Source organism: Phyllostomus hastatus, unplaced genomic scaffold (assembly GCF_019186645.2).
Source record: "Phyllostomus hastatus isolate PE091 unplaced genomic scaffold, TTU_PhHast_1.1 phas_contig_254, whole genome shotgun sequence".
NCBI lineage: Eukaryota > Metazoa > Chordata > Mammalia > Chiroptera > Phyllostomidae > Phyllostomus > Phyllostomus hastatus.
In genome coordinates, this window is record NW_025333810.1 from 6,517,786 (window position 1) to 6,535,262 (window position 17,477).

General features: G+C 38.8%; 1 long non-coding RNA gene across 3 annotated transcripts in view; it reads left to right on the forward strand.

Annotated features, from left to right (window-relative positions):
- The window catches only part of LOC123818120, a 177,516-nt gene that overhangs the window by 108,670 nt on the left and 51,369 nt on the right, over nt 1–17,477 (forward strand). For 2 of the 3 annotated variants that reach the window (XR_006785573.1, XR_006785572.1), the window contains one exon: nt 1,383–1,667. This is a non-coding gene — a long non-coding RNA (uncharacterized LOC123818120). Of the gene's footprint in view, nt 1–1,382; nt 1,668–17,477 lie in introns of those variants that run through there. The other variant, XR_006785574.1, reaches the window with a different exon arrangement.

Here is a 17,477-nt window from a genome sequence, read left to right on the forward strand (position 1 = left end):
CCCTATAGCACCATGGGTATAAGACTGAAAAGCTACAGGGAGGGAAGAAGTAGCCAAGAATGCTTACCTGAAGGAAATTCTATGTCTGCAGAGTCTGCTATGATGACGTTTAACTGTATGAATAAACACTTGTATAAATAGATGTATATTTTCTATTTCTAGTGTTTGGATAAGACTATACCTACTTAGGAAACGATCTCTTCCTCTACTCTCTCACTCCCAATAGCCCCAAGACATTATTTGACATTGACACTGCCCTCTTGGGAATATGATTTACCTACTTATTTAAGAAACAGTCAAATCTAATTCCAAAGTTATTCTCTAGGGTGACATCCACACAGAGACTTGAATATATTTTGATGGTTTTCCCAGAGAAACTAGGCCTGAGGAGCAAGATTGAAGGAGGGACTAGCAGCAGCCCATGTTGCAGTGATGGGGAGAAGAGCCAGAGAAAAGTCTTCCTTGGAGAAGGAGCACATCAGAGCCAGCAATTCTTTCTCTAAGGTTCTACCCTCTCTACCTTCTAGATTTCTCTCAAACCCTTTTGCTTTTCCTGATGCCAGAAATTTTTCTGCTTTGAGTTCAGCCATTTCATTTTGTATTTAGCCTTTAAAAATTATAACGCTTTTAAACACTTATTTCTTCAGAAGGCGTTTACAGACCCTAGCAAGTGACATAAGATGGGCACTTCTGAAGGACAGTGAACCATATTCATGGGGAAATCCAGGCATGAGAAGTTAAAGGGTGTGTCTGAAGACTCACACCACCTAACGAATAATACTGACAATTCAGTGCTTTTTCTTGAACTCTGCCCTTTCAATATTTCTTAATGCACAAGCTTTAAAATTAACTACAGAGGAGTTAAATATTCAGTATCTTGTCTGCTGGAAAAGAAAAATCTCAGATGTAGGAGTTAAAATTAAATGTTATATGGGAGAAAGGAGTAGGTCTTCCCTATTACTTTTCAAGCTCTTTTCTCCAAAGAGAAATAATTTGAAAAATAATTTATTAAAAATAGAAGGATTAAATAAAACTGCCATCATTATTCTGAAATTTGATTCAAAAGTGTTAGTCAAGGCCAATGCCGTAAGCAGACAGAACAGTAATCATGAATTCTCAATATGACAGTTTGTGAGACATCTGTCAAGTGAACCACTTCAAATTCTTTTGGATGTAGGCAGGGGATATATGCATGGGTGGGTGGATGAACGCATACATGGGGGGATACACAGATGAACCACAGATACATGAAACTTAGGTTTCCTACTACATAATTAAGTATATAAATCCAGCTTTTGATTGGTTGAAACATTGTTCTGAGGCTATACATTCTCTTTTTTCTTCTCTCATCATTGTTCATATATTCTTTTCCCTACGCCCAGATGCGATTGGTATCTATTTCCCCTTGGGAAGGAATGGAGATTTTGAGTGTCTGAACTTCATCCAGTGGACACCCGAAAGAATCATGCTGACCTCTGTTCAGGAGCAGAGAAAGATCACAAAAGAAGGGGAAGGTATAGGCTTCTCTATTTTAATCATTCATAATTTTAGGAAGTCAAAGCAACTAAGTACTTAAACATATTTAATGATTGTAAGAAGACTAAAAAATAAAATCTATGTTATTGCTCTGGTCTTGTTTTCACATGGTATCCATTACTTATGCTCAATTTAACTGATAATAAATTTATTGATTTGAATCTCTCTCTCTATATATATATTTATTGATTTGAATTTCTTTCTTTCTCTCTCAACTCCCAGAGCATAGAAACTTCTTTTTTCCAGTAACTTTAAATAGTCAGGAATTAACATCCTCTCTGGAAAAGACTTGTATATGATTTATACCAACAGATTCCCAAACATTAGTTTTCTATGTGTGTATATTTTAATTTTCTCTATTGTTAAGACAAGAATAATTCCTTTTAGGTTATTTTGAATGATATGCTTTATTTTTAACAGTTTATATAAAAACAAAAAATCTATTATTGGTTGTCAGAATGTAAGAAAATTTGCTAGTCTTTTGAAAGGATGGGGAAAACATTTTTAAAGATAAATGCACATGTACACTTATCATAGCCTTGTATATGAAGAAAAAAAAGTGGAATCAACTCCAGTGCAGTTGATTAAATTATGGTGCATCTAATCAATGGGACACTGCAGCCATGAAAAGGCAAACTTCCAAGACTGTATTAATTGAGAAAATGCTCACCAAAAAAGGATATGTGCTAATCTCCTGGGGGAGGCATGTACAAAGATTAATCTGTGCCCTTGAGGTAAGGTGTTTTCATATGGGATGAGGCTACTCCAGGGCCATTGGCTATTCTGCTAGAGGGTAGAGTTTATAGTATGGGCAAAGAAAAATACAATAATTGTGGAGTTTACAGAGTCTTCCTTGAATTTCCTTACTTGTCTCTTGGAACTGTTGTCTCTCTTAAAAGTACATGAATGGGTTGTAGGATAAAGGGAACAGCAAGGACTGTTAGCCTAACCCTAAGCCACAGGCACTGCCATAGTCCCTTGTTGTCTATTGGATACAGCCACATTTCCTATATGTTGGGTCTACAAAGAGACTTAAAACTAAAACCTAATAGTACTAACAAGAGTTTTTGCTTTGAGGTTTTGTGAGTGTGTGGTCGCTGCTATTTCTCAATCTCATGCATGACCTAATTTTATATAAAACAATTCAGTCTACAAACTGAATGTATGAAATATATCAAAGATGTGATGGATATAATTCAAAACATTAGTAGTAGTTATCTGTGAATGGAGTAAACATGGGGAGCTGTTATAATTTTTCTTGAAGCTTTTCTGTATTTTCTATAATGGTATATCTATCAGAATAATCATATGTATGCAGACTTTTATACACAAATGTACTTGCACAAGGAATAAAAAATGAGAGTGTATTTCAAAATCTGTGGGTGTAAGTTTAGAGACAAGACCAAAAAGCATAGCTCAAACATCCAAGAAATAACACACTGTGATTGTTTCTGAATATTAGTTTAAATCAGTGCTCATTTGGTCATAATTTTATCCAAAGGGTCCACATCTCTTTGAATAAAGGGATGAAGCAGGGATCATTATCTGAAGTCTGTCCAACAGTAAACCCTTATTTAAAAAGGTTTTTTGGTTCCTGCTCAAGGATGAAATGAGCAGCTCGCTGAGCAAAGATAAAGATCTATTTGCTTGGCTCAGCTCTCTCAGGGGCAGTGATACAGGAACTAGAAGCCAAAAGGATAGAGCAGCCAACATTTCTCCCAGTTTTGCACCTTGGTGAAGCCAAATGAGTTCTGAAAACTCTGATTTGGAGGGTTTGAAACCACAGGAGGCACGGAACACACACAATGAGAACAGATTACGCTGGCCCACTGTGGGTGACAGATAATTGTCCCTGCAACTCCTTCTTCAGGCCCTGAAGGTTTTTGAGCCAGATTCTTAGCTTGTGTGGCTTTCTGTCTCCAAACTGCTGCCCGATAATTCTGACTTTCCTCTCTTCAGAAGGGTCTCCTCTGAACTACAGATATAATTCTGCACATAATTCTAACCCTCTTAGTCTCCAAATAAAAAGCTGAGAACTGAGAGAAAGAATAGGATGAGGAGAACTAAAACTTTTCATGTCTCACTCATGAAAAGTTCTGGTTTGTTCCCAGAAATGTGTATCTGCTAGTGCCAGATACAGTTCTGGGTGTTCTGCAATTATTTGTTTTGGTATTCAGAAATGCTGGCGATTCTCAGTCATCTCCAGATTGGTCATGTTTCCTAGGCATCTGGGGGATGCTGGAGAGCAGTGGGTGCTGCTCTACACAGTGAAACCCCAGTCCAGCCTCCCCAGGAACCTCTGTAGCATCACCAACCTGCACATGGTCTTGTTGTCTCAGTCAGTACTTAAGTCAATGTCAGACTATGTCACACTTTGTTTACCCAGGAGACCTTTAACTTTGTGCCTTTGGATAGGCACAGAGACCTGAATTCTGGAATTTGTGGCTGGAAAGCATATTGTGGTAGACAGAATTCTGAGGGGGTCCCTAAGATTTCTGCTCCCTGTTATATGTGGCTTGCATAATTCTCTCCCCTTGAGTGTGCACAAGACCTGTGAATGGAATGGAATGGAATGGAATGGAATCACTCCCATGATGAGGTTATGAATCAGTTGATTTTGAGTTAATCAAAAAGGAAATTATCTGAGTGGGACTGATCTACTCAAGTTAGCTTAAAAGGTCTTAGGCCCTTCCTGAAAGAGAGATTTGAAGCATGACAATGTGAGAGCGTTTAAAGGGAACCATGGGAAAAGGACCCAAGAGTAGTCTCTAAGAACTTAAAAGGACTCCTGGGCAACAACTAGCATGAAAACGGGGACTTCAATCCAAGAGCTGCAAGGAGCTAAATTCTGCCAACAGCCTGAAAGAGCCTGGAAGGTGACCCCAGGCAACTGATGAGACCCCAGAATCAGTTGACTCCTTTACTTCAGCCTGAGAAGACCTAGCTAACTCATACCCAGACTCCTGACCCCTGGAAGCTGTGATATAATAAATTTGTATTGTTTTAAACAGGGCAGCTGAACACTAATATACACTCAAAATTCATTTTGTTTATGATGCAAAAACCATCCTAACAACATCCACGAAAATGATCATGCTGCTTTCCTACTTACTTTCACTTTAGGGAACACTTTTGCTTTCAAAGCAGCTCATTCAGTTGTTGGAAAACTTTCATTATCAGGCATATTGTCTTTTTCATACTGAGTTGGAACCTATCCTGTCCTTTTTATTCATTGATCTTAGATCTATATTTTGGAATGACATAAAAAAATCCCTACTCCTCCTCTTATTTGCTAGTCTTCTAATTGTCTGAAGACATCCAAACTCCCATACTGCCCTCATTTGATACTTTTTCCAGATGTTTCAGCAACTTATGCACTTGAATTTGTCAAACACTTTAAAACATGGGACCCAGAACATTGTCCAAGCTGTGGTCTTATAAGTACAGATCTTGTGCTTCCATCACTTCCCCTATTTGAGTATGAAGCAACTAACAATCTGATAAAAATTTATTTTATTTCTTTTTAAAAAATTTCTCAATTACAGTTGACTTACAATATTATATTAGTCTCAGGTGTATGACATCATGATTAGACATTATATAACTTACAAAGTGATCACCCCAATAAATCTAGTACCCATCTGATACCATACAATAGTTATTACAATATTATTGGCTATATTCTCTATGCAGTTTTCAATAACTGGCAGTTTATTCATCTTTGATCCTAAAGGTGAAGGGATAAAGATCAAAATTTATTTTAAGTTTGGTTCCTTAGGAAATAGGCCTTAATACTTGCAAACAATTCAGTGGGAGTCTTTAGGGAAAAACACATGTGTAATACCAAGGAAAGCAGAGTTAGGCTGAGAAAATGTGGATGTAAGTGTAATATAGGTGTAGTGGAGACCACAACCTTCTTCACAGGGAGTTTAGGAACCCTGATGGACCTGCAGAATTGTCCTAACTTGAGGCAAGAGGACTGGGCCTTTATCAGCCTGGGCCTTCACATCAACCAGCATTTTGATCTAGCCTGCTCCTGGGGAGGAGGTAAATGCCATTCATTACCTTCAGCTCAGGCCAGTTTCCAGGAAGAGTCTCATCTACCAGCCCTTGGCTGACAACATCCCTGCAGCCAGGAAGGAGGATCCTGGGGGTTCTGGGTGGTACCCAGCAATAGTCATTACAGTCCACTTAGTGTGCTGCTCAGATCCACTTGTCTCATATTAACTGCCATCACATTATGGAACAGCATTTCCAAGATGCTGGTTAGTTTCATGTCCTGGGGAACTAAAAAGAGGAATTTGGCTGCCATGAACTACAACCTTCTGCCACTAAACTTTGTGTCAGGATGCAATTCGTAATAATTTCTTCCCCTACATTACTCAGTGTAGGTGCTCCTCACCAGCTTAGCTAGTTGGTGGATTATTTGATGAAATGACTCAAACCTTCATCACTGAAAGTGTGGAGCCTCTAGTCACCATGCCTTTTTCAGGCTTTGCTTGCTGCAGTTGTCCATGTACTGATCAGACTCAATAGGGACGTAAACACACATGCTCCAGAGAATCACCTGGATGCCCAAGTGTTCTTCTCTCCCCTCACAGTGAAACAACTGACCAACCTCCTTCTAATGGTTAGGGTCCCAGACAGCATGTTAACTCTTCCTTGCTTATTTGTACCTTGGCATGAGAAACTGATGGCATCAGGTGACAGACATAGCTTAAAGTTTAACATGACTTTTTCTGAGTGTCCTGGTAAAAGTACTTTTGCTTGGGAACTAAGGCCTAAAACAGCTTAGAATTTGGGGGAGAAAAATAACAAAATTATCCAACTGGACCACTTGGAATAATGCTAAGCAGGACTATTATTTTCATCTCTTGTTTCCTGGATGTATGGATTTCACTACTGGAAACATACTACTTCATAATGGTAGTTAGTTCAGGGCATATATTCTGTTCTGGAGAGTAGGTAGAACAAAATATCATAACCGAGATGGCACTTCAGTTGCATCTTCAAAAGGCCACTGGATATCTGTATTATCCTGTCCGTCTCTAAGAGCTGATACATGTGTCGGGATTAGTGGTGCCATAGTCGTATGCCCACTGTCATAATTCTTTTGCTGTAAAGCATAGCCCTTAGGCAGATGCCATGTCATACCAGATCCAACTTCAGTAAATCAAAAATCTGTCAATCCTCAAGTAAGCTAGCTAGCTAAAACTCAGAGAAGTCTAACATATACCCAGAACATGTGTCAATTTAGTCAAGTTGCAATGCTGAGTCTTCCAGTGATTCCACCAGAGTGAAAGAAGTTCAACGTAATAAACTCACCACCACCAGCTGGTTTTGTATTTTGAGGAATGGTACCATACTGAAGACACAGTATTAGTCTTTGTTTCTGATAGGCTAGACATTTGACAGGGGCAGAAACTAGACTGGCTTTCGTGAGTAAGAGCTCATGCATAGCCCGGAGACTCTTTCCACCAAAGTGACTGCATCAATGGACAAAGGTACAAGCACTGAAGTGGCTGGCCATGGAGTCAGGTTAAAATCAAGTCGCTAGATCATTCCATCTAATTCATTGGTCAGTCTCTTCCATAGTAGGTAAGCTCTGGTGGTCAGTAACATGCTATTAGGTAACATAATATTAGGTCAGTAACATGCTATTAGGTAACATAATATTGGTCAGTAACATAATATTAGGGTCTTCAGCCTTTGTGTGTGTTTCCTAGGTATGTTTACATGCTTCTTTTCAGATTTCCTTGTTATAGTCTTCCAATCTTTCTTCATCTAACACTAGATTAAAAGTCAAGCCATTCACCATTGTCAATTAGTCAATATATATTATTATATCAAACTACTTTCCATTTACACAAAGTGCATAACCAAGTTCACTACTTGAAGCCTTGCACATTGGGAGGATTTCCTCTCACTACTATCTTTCAGCAGCATACCACAGGAGGGCAATGGTGCAATTCACTTTAGGTTTGTACCAACATACACAGCCAACCTATCCATGAACCAGTCTTATGTGGATTATTACCTTTTCCATAAGCTGGACTCCTATGCAGCCATGGATGTGAAGAGGAAGACAGAGACAGTGCACCAGTGGCAGGTGTCATAGGGGTTTGTAATACCTGTACATGCCACTACCTTCTGCCCTCTGGCATTGTTCATGCCTGTTTTTAAATATGCCTCTTTCATCTCATGATAAATTGCTGTTGGCCCCCACACACATATCCTGGGTGGGGCTGAGAAAAACTAGGTCATGATGGTTAGTCTGGCTTCATGATCACTTGTGTCTTGTGATGTTGCTCTGCCTCTAACCACATCAGCTAATGTGCCAGAAGCTATTTTTCAGATGATGAAGCCCTGGCATAGCCTTTCTTCAAATCCCAAGGTTTTCTGTTGTGATTGCTGCTGGGACTTGTCATAAAGGCCAAGGAGCATCTTCTACCACAGATACTTCTACTGTCACTGGATCTACCCATTTGCATAGGCTAAGCAGCAGTGCTGCTTGCACCACAGCCAGGGCTGATGTCAGAGCTCTTTCCTGGCATGGACGCTAAAGCTGGCGGCAGTCTGTGTGACTCAAGAATGGGCAGAACAGTATTCCTGAAAGTCAAACATGCTGGCTCCAGAGCCTAAAGAGACCAACCAGGCACTGTTCTTTTTTCTTAGTAATGAGAGTCTTTAAATGCAATAATTTGTCTTTTAGTTTGGATGGTGACATCCTAGTATGTCCCTTAATATTGAACTCCTAAAAAGTTAACCAATGTGACAGAACTGAATCTTTCAATTTTTTCTCCTACTATCTCAAGCACACATGCTTTCCTGAGGCCTTCCACTTCTTGCTCTTCCAGTTTGATTAGTTTGATGTCATAGATGCATGAATGAACACAATTTCTACTGGATGTCCAAATAGTGTAGGTCCCTTAGAATTATATTATGCAGATGGTAGGAAAATTAACATTGGCCAGAGCAAGAGTGTTAGAGTAAACTGCTTTAAATCTAATATGAATACAAACTCCTTTAGGTCCTCCCTCCTGATTGAGATGAAAAAGAACTCATATCTGCCATATCTGCAGGCATGTGCCAGGTACCTGAAACCATATTAATTTGCTCTAATAAAGACACCACAACAAGCTCAGCAGCAACAATTGCAGTTACAACTTGGGCGAATTTTACATGGTCTACTGTTATTCTGCAGGGTGTTTTCTATATAGGTCACACTGGGTATGTGATACAGACTACTACCCAGGCAATCCTTCAGGCTGTTAAGTGTACCATTAATTTTTGCCAATTGCCTCAGTATGCACAGTTGTTTTTGACTTAACTACCTTGGTTGGGGATGGGTGGTGGGCATTTCAGAGGCTTCCAATTAGCCTTCTTCCTTGCTAGCTCTTACCTTACAAGCTAGAGAAAAAATGGAGCAAACTATCAACCACTGAGCACAACATTCTACATTCAGGGGCTTGGAAAATGACCACTGAGAGGGTGTATGGATCCAGTGTACCCCCCAGTGAGCAGTACCAATTCTAGATACCATTTATTCCCTTACCGCATAAAACCCACTACAACAGTGGGACTCTGATGACATTTTTTCTCCAGGTATAATTGTCAACTTGATACCTGTCAAACCTGTATTTAACATTTCCTTTTGCTATGTGTTATCTTAGTTCAGGCTGGCTATAACAAAATACCACAAACTGGGTGCTAATTTTTTACAAAACTAGAGGCTAGAAGTCCAAGATCAGGGTGCCATGATGGTCCAATTCAGCTGAGAGCCCTTTTCCAGGTTATATTTGGCTGTGTCCTCATTGTCTCCTCACATGAGAGAGAGCAGAGATAGAAAGCAAGCTCCCTTATGACTCTTTTAAAAGCACTAATACCATTTATGAGAGCTCCACCTTTATAACATCTAATCCTAGTTGCCTCCCAAAGACCTCCACCACTTATTACCATTAAACTAGAGGATAAAATTTCAACATATTAATTTTTTTGCAAGGGGCACTAACATTCACTCCGTATGAGGATGGGCAGCAAAATAAATGGCCACAGATCCCTATGGGGAATGAGTCATAATCACGTCTGTGGTGTTGCTCCATCCTTTGTGGGACTGATCCTATTCTTTAACCAGTGGGATCTAGGTCTAAAAACAAACTTACATTCAGAGTTTGGGCAAAGAATCATGAGTTTTCATTGAGGTAACTGCCTTCAACTTCCTTTTCATTTTTCTCTTTTGAATGTACAAATTAAACAATAAATTTGTTGGCTACTATCCGTTTTGCTCCTATGCATATTGTATACATTTCTGTGTGTCAGGTTATTCCCATTGCTACTCTGAGTATGCCACTCATTTAAATAATTATGTCTATCTTGCTGCTGATGGGTAAGAGTCATCATCTGGCTTCTATTCTTTCGAGATTCATCCTCATTGTTATGAGGTAGTAACAGTTTTCTGTATCATCAGCCCTGAACTACAGAAGGCACAGCCGAATTTCTTAATGATTTCTATTCTGTTTTTGTTTTAGTAAACAGGATGGATTTGGGACATATTTTTAGGTATAACCAAAGAACTTGCTGATGAATTAAATGTAGAGAATGAGAAAGAACCAGATATAATGGATCAAACTCCTAGATTTTTGCCTCAATAATATAAAAATGTAACCATTTATCACCACATTGAAAACTGTAGCAGCAGGCTTGGTGGAAGGGGAAACTAGAAGTGTATGGAAACTTATGCATGTAAAATCAATTTTTTGACTGGAAGATATAACCCTGCTACATTTCAGCAGCTTATTTTTGGTCTACCTGGTTAGTGTGGCATATTGGGAAAATAATCACTCACCTTTCATTGGAACTTACTCACCAGGCAGGGCCTGAGCCAGATCAAGCCAGCATCTGGGGTGGTAAATAAAGTGTGAGCTAAAGGAACCAGTCAAGATGCTTGGCACTCTTCCAGTTCTCCCCATTTCTCTATATTCTGTATGGTGCTGTTTGTCAGGTTACTGGAAGCAACTGCCTTTCAGGGTTTAACGTCTATATGGGAAGTCATTTTGAGAAGATGGAGGACGATAGTGCCATTGTTGCTACTCTAAATCATGGATTTTCAAGGAAATTAGATAAGGCACATCACCGGAGCACCCTCAATTAGAAATGGTTCCAATATTATTCAGCATCTAGAAAAATCTGACCTTCTCTGCTTAACTCATTAATGGAGTAGATTGTTCCCCTCATTGCGTTGCTACAGTTTCCCTAAAAGAATTAAGCAGCAGATTCAAATGCTAGCTTGTCAGCAAGCTTTCTTCCCACTCTGATTATAGGGGAGACTGAGCCAGCTGCCTCGTTAAGAGCCTGACTATCAGACAGAGCAGGAGATGTCAAAGAGCAGGAAGTGGCTACACCATTTTACAAATGGGAAGATGAGGGAGTAAGGGACATTTTTTATTTTTCTAAATTTATATTAAAAAGTGCCAAAACTGTACAAGAGGGGTACTGGCTATTCGTGGGGCCAATTACAGGAAATATGATCTATGACACAGAAAAACATAGCAGAGAAATGGACTCTGGCAGCACCTGTGTTCAATCAGATTGAAAATAAGATTCTATAGGCAGAAGTGGTTTTTAATGGTTCAGCTCTCCACCTCTGAAAGGTTTATTTTAGCTCACTCATAAAGGACTACACAGGAAGACCCTTTCCTGGAAGCTCTTCCAGTTTTCTTTAGCCTTTTCTCAGACAAATGTTGGAGGCAACATCCAACTTCCATTTAGGACACACTGATTTTATTTATTCATTTATTTATTTAAGCTCTCTTTTTTGGGCACTAGAGATTTGAGTCTCAGATTTCCTTGACATTTTTAGTTCTTTTACATTTGGCACTTTCTTGCATCATATGATGATACCTTCTAACTTAGAAATATTCCAAATGGAAAAGAAATTCCCCAAGGCAGTCCACCTGAGATGATTAGTTAAAAAGTGCTATTCTCAGAGGATAAAAACCTCTGAAGACATCAATCAACTGACACACTGAGAGGAAGAAACATAGATGGCAGTTAAACACTGGTAGTTGAACAGTTGGGATTTGAAGAAATCTTCCCTCATTGTACGGAGTGATATTTACCTTATATCTATTTATAGATTCTGTATTAAATAATTACAGAGCAACTGAGAAGCAGCTAAGTCAACAAACATGTTATTAGAAATGGTTTCTGCCTTTGAAGGTGGGGTGGGAAGAATAATGATTGTCCAAAGATGTCTATATCCCAGTCTCTAGAATGTATGACTGTATTACTTTCCTTGGCAAAAAGGATGTTGAATATATAATTAAAGTTGAGGACTTTGAGATAGGGAGATTGTCCTGGATTACCTGGGTGAGTCAAAACTAGTCACATGAGTCCTTAAAGTGCAAGCCTTTCTGTCTGGGTCAGGTAGAGTTGCAACAATAGAGGAAGGGTCAGAGAGATGTCGTGTAGCTAGATTTGAAGATGAAAGAAGAAGATGGTCAAGAGTGAAGGATTGCAGGTGAACACTAAAATCTGGAAAAGGCAAGTAAGTGGATTCTCCCCCAGAGCTTCCAGAATTGATGACAGCTTTGCAGATCCAGTGAGACTGTGTTGAATTGCTGACCTCCAGGACTGTAAGATGACAAATGTGGGCTGTCTAAGCTGTTAAGTGTGTGACAGTTTGTTACAATAGCTTTAAAAAACTAATGTGGAAGAATTACACTTTTGATAAATTTTACTATAACTAAAAATTTTGATATGTACAAATATTTTATAATCACCAAAAAGTAAATTACAAGCATGTGGACACATGGCCATGGAGAAGCTTTTTTCTTTTAAAAATAAATTTATATATTATTGTTACATTTCTGATTCTAAATACAATTCCTATTCAATACAGAAATGCCGGAAAAGTGAACAAAAATATAAATAAAAAATAGCAACTAAAAATTTCAACATTCTTTGTCAACTATTATCAACATATTATTGTAATTCTATTTAAATGTTTCCTAGTTGTGTGTATATATCTATATATCTATATAAGTGCACAGAGATATATGTATGTATGTATATGTACATATATGTATATACAGGCCTGTGCAAATGTACATTTTATATTTACATGTGTATATATGTGTATATACACACATAAATATACATATAGGAATAATTGGAATTTTATCATATATCTGTACAAACAAAAAATATCTATTTAGAATCCCTCCTCTGCTCCAAGAATGGTGGACCCAACTCATTGTAAAGCCTTTGGTTTCGTGAGCCCCTTCATGGATTTGTGAAGGCACTTGCACTCAATCTGTATAGTTACCAAGCTAGAAACTTAGCAGTTATCTTCTCCTTCCTTTCTTTTCCTTAGTCCATCATCAGTTTCTTCCAGTGTTGTTATCTTAAGATATTAAGTCTATTTCTTTCCTTCTCTATTACCACAACCTTTTTCTAAGCCATCATCATAGTCTATTGGGACTACATCCTCCTCCTCCTGTGTTGTCTCATTCTGATTATCAAAAGCAGATCTTCACATGCACCCAGAGTGATCTTTCCAAAATACATATCAGATATCATCCTGAGTAAAATATTTCAGTGATTTTTTCACTGTTCTTAGGGTCAGACCAAAATATCCTGGATTTGACAAAAAAAAATTTACATCCTATACTTTCAATTTCTTAAATGCTTTCTTGTGTAAATGAAAGCTTTGGGGAAATTTAAAGAAGTTTTGAGATTTCGATCTGGATCACTGTATACAGTGAGGAGACAATGCAAGAAAAATTCCCCATGAGTTAATTTTGAGGATATTTTTGCCAGAGGTGACCCTGCTGAAAATTAGGTTTCATATGGTCTGTTTCTCTTTTTTAACTGCATTTAGTTAATATTATGTACCACATAATATTTTTCAGTGCCACTAGAAGTTTTTCAGATGCAATAGAGGAGAGAAAGAGAGACGTTGAAGGTAGTATGGTTGAAGGGATCCCCTGTATGAGACAGTAAATAATGACGGGCTCTGTGGGTCTTGTCAAGACAAACTCCAGGATCTTGCAGTTGCTGCAGTTACTGGGGCCTGTGGTAACCATTTTACCCACTGACCTGTGCAACTGTCTCTTCGTCCTGTCTCAACAAAGTGAAGAAAAATAAGCTGGCATTTATTAAGAGCTTGTGCTATGCCAAGCATATAATATTTAGAGTATAAAGTATACAAGAAAAGATAAGCAAGTCTAATTTCAGTCATTCTGCAAAACCGCAGAGAGGTCCATATTTAGCCATTCCCCTGAACAGGAAAATCCATAGAGAAATCAAAAGGCTAGGAAAGGTTACCAGAGCAGACTTCTACACCTCAGACAGAAAACTGGCACCCTTCTGCTTTAGAAACAGTTGAAACTAGAGCAATGGATGAAGAACAAAGATCAAATTGCTGAGAGTCATATACCGATGGCCTTGCAGGCCATTTGTTCATAACACATTGATCTAACGGTATGGTCCTTATTATTTTCAAATTTTAATTGGTTTATGCCATCTTGTTTCAAGAAGGTTTTAAGGTAGAATATAGGCTATGTGAAATACAATGCAAAAACATTTATTGGGAGCAGATAAAACATTAAAGAGGAAAGGGTCAGGAGTTATAAAATGGAATGAAGAAGAAAATAGAGAAAAGTGATGCCTTGCGACAGTTGTAGACTCTAAAGTACCAACCCCTGCCAATGTAGTACCTGCAGGCAGTGGTGGTTTAAACCCTGGTAGGGGTGGGGTAGGGTAGGAGGGCTTGGCCCACAGTTGAAGCCTCTCTATTTTAGGAGGCTCCCAAGTAGACGGATTCCCATCCTGTTTGTTCCTCACGCATCTCCACTACCTCTTTCAAAATATTTGTAATACATGTGGTTACCTGTGCAGTGTCTATTTTAGTGTCTGACTCTAAGCTCCATAAAACTTGGTCTGGTTTATTCAGTACTTTATTCCATCACCTAACACAGAGACCAGCATTTAGTGTTTACTCAATATGTTTTTTTTTTAAGTTAATAGATACTGGATCAGGGCAGGAGAAATTAGAGAGAAACATGGGAAGAGTCAAAACTGATTCCTTCACAGCTGGGAATAAAATTATTTTTTCAAAAATGGCATTTTGTGATTATATAATGTACAATTATGTAGATGGTGCCATGGTATGTTTAAACAATGTCCTGTTGTTAGACATCTTGTTTATGTCCAGGAGCATTCTGCTGAATGTCTACATTCACAGGTCTTTACCCCATCACCATTAGACTGGATTTTTAGAGTAAAATTATTGGACTGAGGATGTGAGCTATTAGAAATAAAGTATTGCTTTCTCTCAAACGAGTGACTGCCTTCCAATACCAGTTGGATGTTTATATTCTTCTATCTTTTGTTATTCAGTCTCCATCTCCAGGGACCACTTTAAATGTGTGACTCCTCAGAAACTACTGCATATTGACAAAGGCACTGTGGGCTGACCCTCCCTGGTTTGTAGCCACCAACAAGACACACCGTTGGAAGGCAGAGTAACTCCCCACCCCAAGATGTCCACGTCCTAACTTCTGTTATCTGTGATTATGTTATATTGTACAGCAAGGGGAACTAAGTTGCAGATGGAATTAAGGTTGCTAATCCGCTGACTTTAAGATAAAAAGAATATTGTTGATTATTTAGGTAGGCCTGATGTATTTACAAAGTTCTTTTAGATGTGAAAGAGGAAGGCAGAAGAGTCAGTGTCAGAGTGATGTGATGTGAAAAAGACTCAAATGGCCATTGCTGGTTTTCAGGGTGGCAGAGGACCAAGAATCAAGGAATGGGGCAGCCTCTAGGAGCTGGAAAAGTAAAAAAAGTAGATTTTCCCTGAGAGCCTATAAAAGGAAGCAGCCCTAACAACACTCTGATTTTACCCCAGTGAGATCCATGTAGGAATCCTAACTTTTGAAACTATGAGAAAAAATTTTGTGTTGTTTCAGCCACCAAGTTTGTGATAATTTGTTACAGCAGCCATAGGAAACTAATATCACACTCTTTAGTTTCCAAAGACCCGCTGCCTGGCCTCACTTGTGCCCCCTGTGTCTAGGAGAATAACACTTTTCCCATTCTAGCAGCAAGTGCTCAGGTAACTGTTCGTGCCACTGCACCTTCTGCTTTATAGTAGTTCCCCTTAAGACATGAAATAAAAATAAGCACAGAGGAATGGGATTGTCAGGTCTAAGCTCAAAACTGTAATTTGGAATTTACATCCATTGATGTCTGACCAGCAGATGAACTGATATTGACAAAAACCAACCCTTGTCCGTGGCCCTATTTCTCCCGCTCTTGTCCTGAGCTCTGCCTCCTTTGACAGGTGCTAGTCAGCACACGTTCTCCATGGGCAAGAACAAGCTATCTGCAGTTTTTTAACCTCTTTTAGAAGCTTTGTCCTTCTCCCTTACAGATTCCAAGCTGAGAAATCCTTACACATTTCTAAGTACAACCAGCAGACTCTGGTAAGGCAGATGACTTTAAACAAGATGATCACTTAGCCAATGTTCATTGCACCCTCTCTGTCAACAAATCCTAAACAGGGGATCAGTCTCTGTGTGAGTCTCTCTGGGAAATAGATTATTGTTTTATGGCACTCTTGTTGCAAATCCCTGTAAACTCTAACATCAGTCATGGGCTGCAGCTGTAGTATAGGAATTTAACAAATGCACATAGTCCTTGCCTAAGAGCAGTGCCTGTGGTTCGGGTGCTCAATCAAGGGTGCCAGGGTCAGGTCCAGATTCAACTAACATTTGACAAGCACCCACAGTATAATAGACACTGTGCCAGGAACTTTCACATTGTCTCATCAATTCTCATAACAGCCTTCATTGTACAAAGAAGAAAATTGTGACTCATAAGGGTTAAACACATTTCTTCAGCTCACACAGCTAGTAAGTGACAGAGCCAGTATCTGCCCTTCCAGTTGTTTTTTTATGTAGATTCAATGCTTTTTCTAGTATACAGTCCTCACCTCACAGCACTTGGACTAAGAGAATGGGAAATACAGGCATGAAGCCAGCTCCCACAGCAGCCTAACCCAATGGACAGTCTTAGCTTTTGTGTAACTCCTTCCTTTCTGTCAGCTACCCCGCTCAGCGTGGCTAATCCAGAGCAAGACACTGTCCATGCAAGCCATGGATACAAAAGCATGACTTTAGTAGCCTTGGAGCAGAAAGTGTGCCATGAGCTGGAAAGAACATGATATTTTGTAAAGGGAAACTTGAGTCTCCAAATGCAATCTCAGAGAGGGAATTATACAAATACTTTAACAAGGAAATATTATTAAATAGGTGGGAGTGAATCATAACATTATAGGTCTGAAAAAGACATACAACATCCAGTTCTATTCCTCACTTCAAGAATGAGGAAACTAGAGGTAGGAAATATCAAGATTCATGGCCAGAATCTTAGGTGAAAAATCATGGAGGCCAAAATCATGCAGGTTAAATTAAAGCCTTTTACAATTTAGGACAATGTCTTTTTTTTTTATACATGATATCTCTTCTAAAGGACTATAGTTTTTATGTAATAGCACCATATAATTTGGCTATATAATTTTCATGTACTTTTATGAAAAACATACTTTTTGAAAATAACATGCCTTGTTAAAATGACTACAAAAAATTCTATAGAGTTCTATTGAATTTTGCAGCCCCTTACTGCAAGACCCAGAGTAGACAGACATGATTTGTTTGCATAAGTGGATTTCTCTGGTTGTGGCTTTTCTTCAAAGAAAACAATGAAGGTAAATTAATGGGTCATATGCTAAAAGACAAATTCTTCTTATCTTTCATTAAAACATAAACACTCATCTTAGTGATGATGAAATGGCAACTGAACAAAGCATAAAGCTTTTGTTTCCCAAGCAGCAAAATGACCAGTAACTTTATCCCCAATGCCTACATTTGCTATAT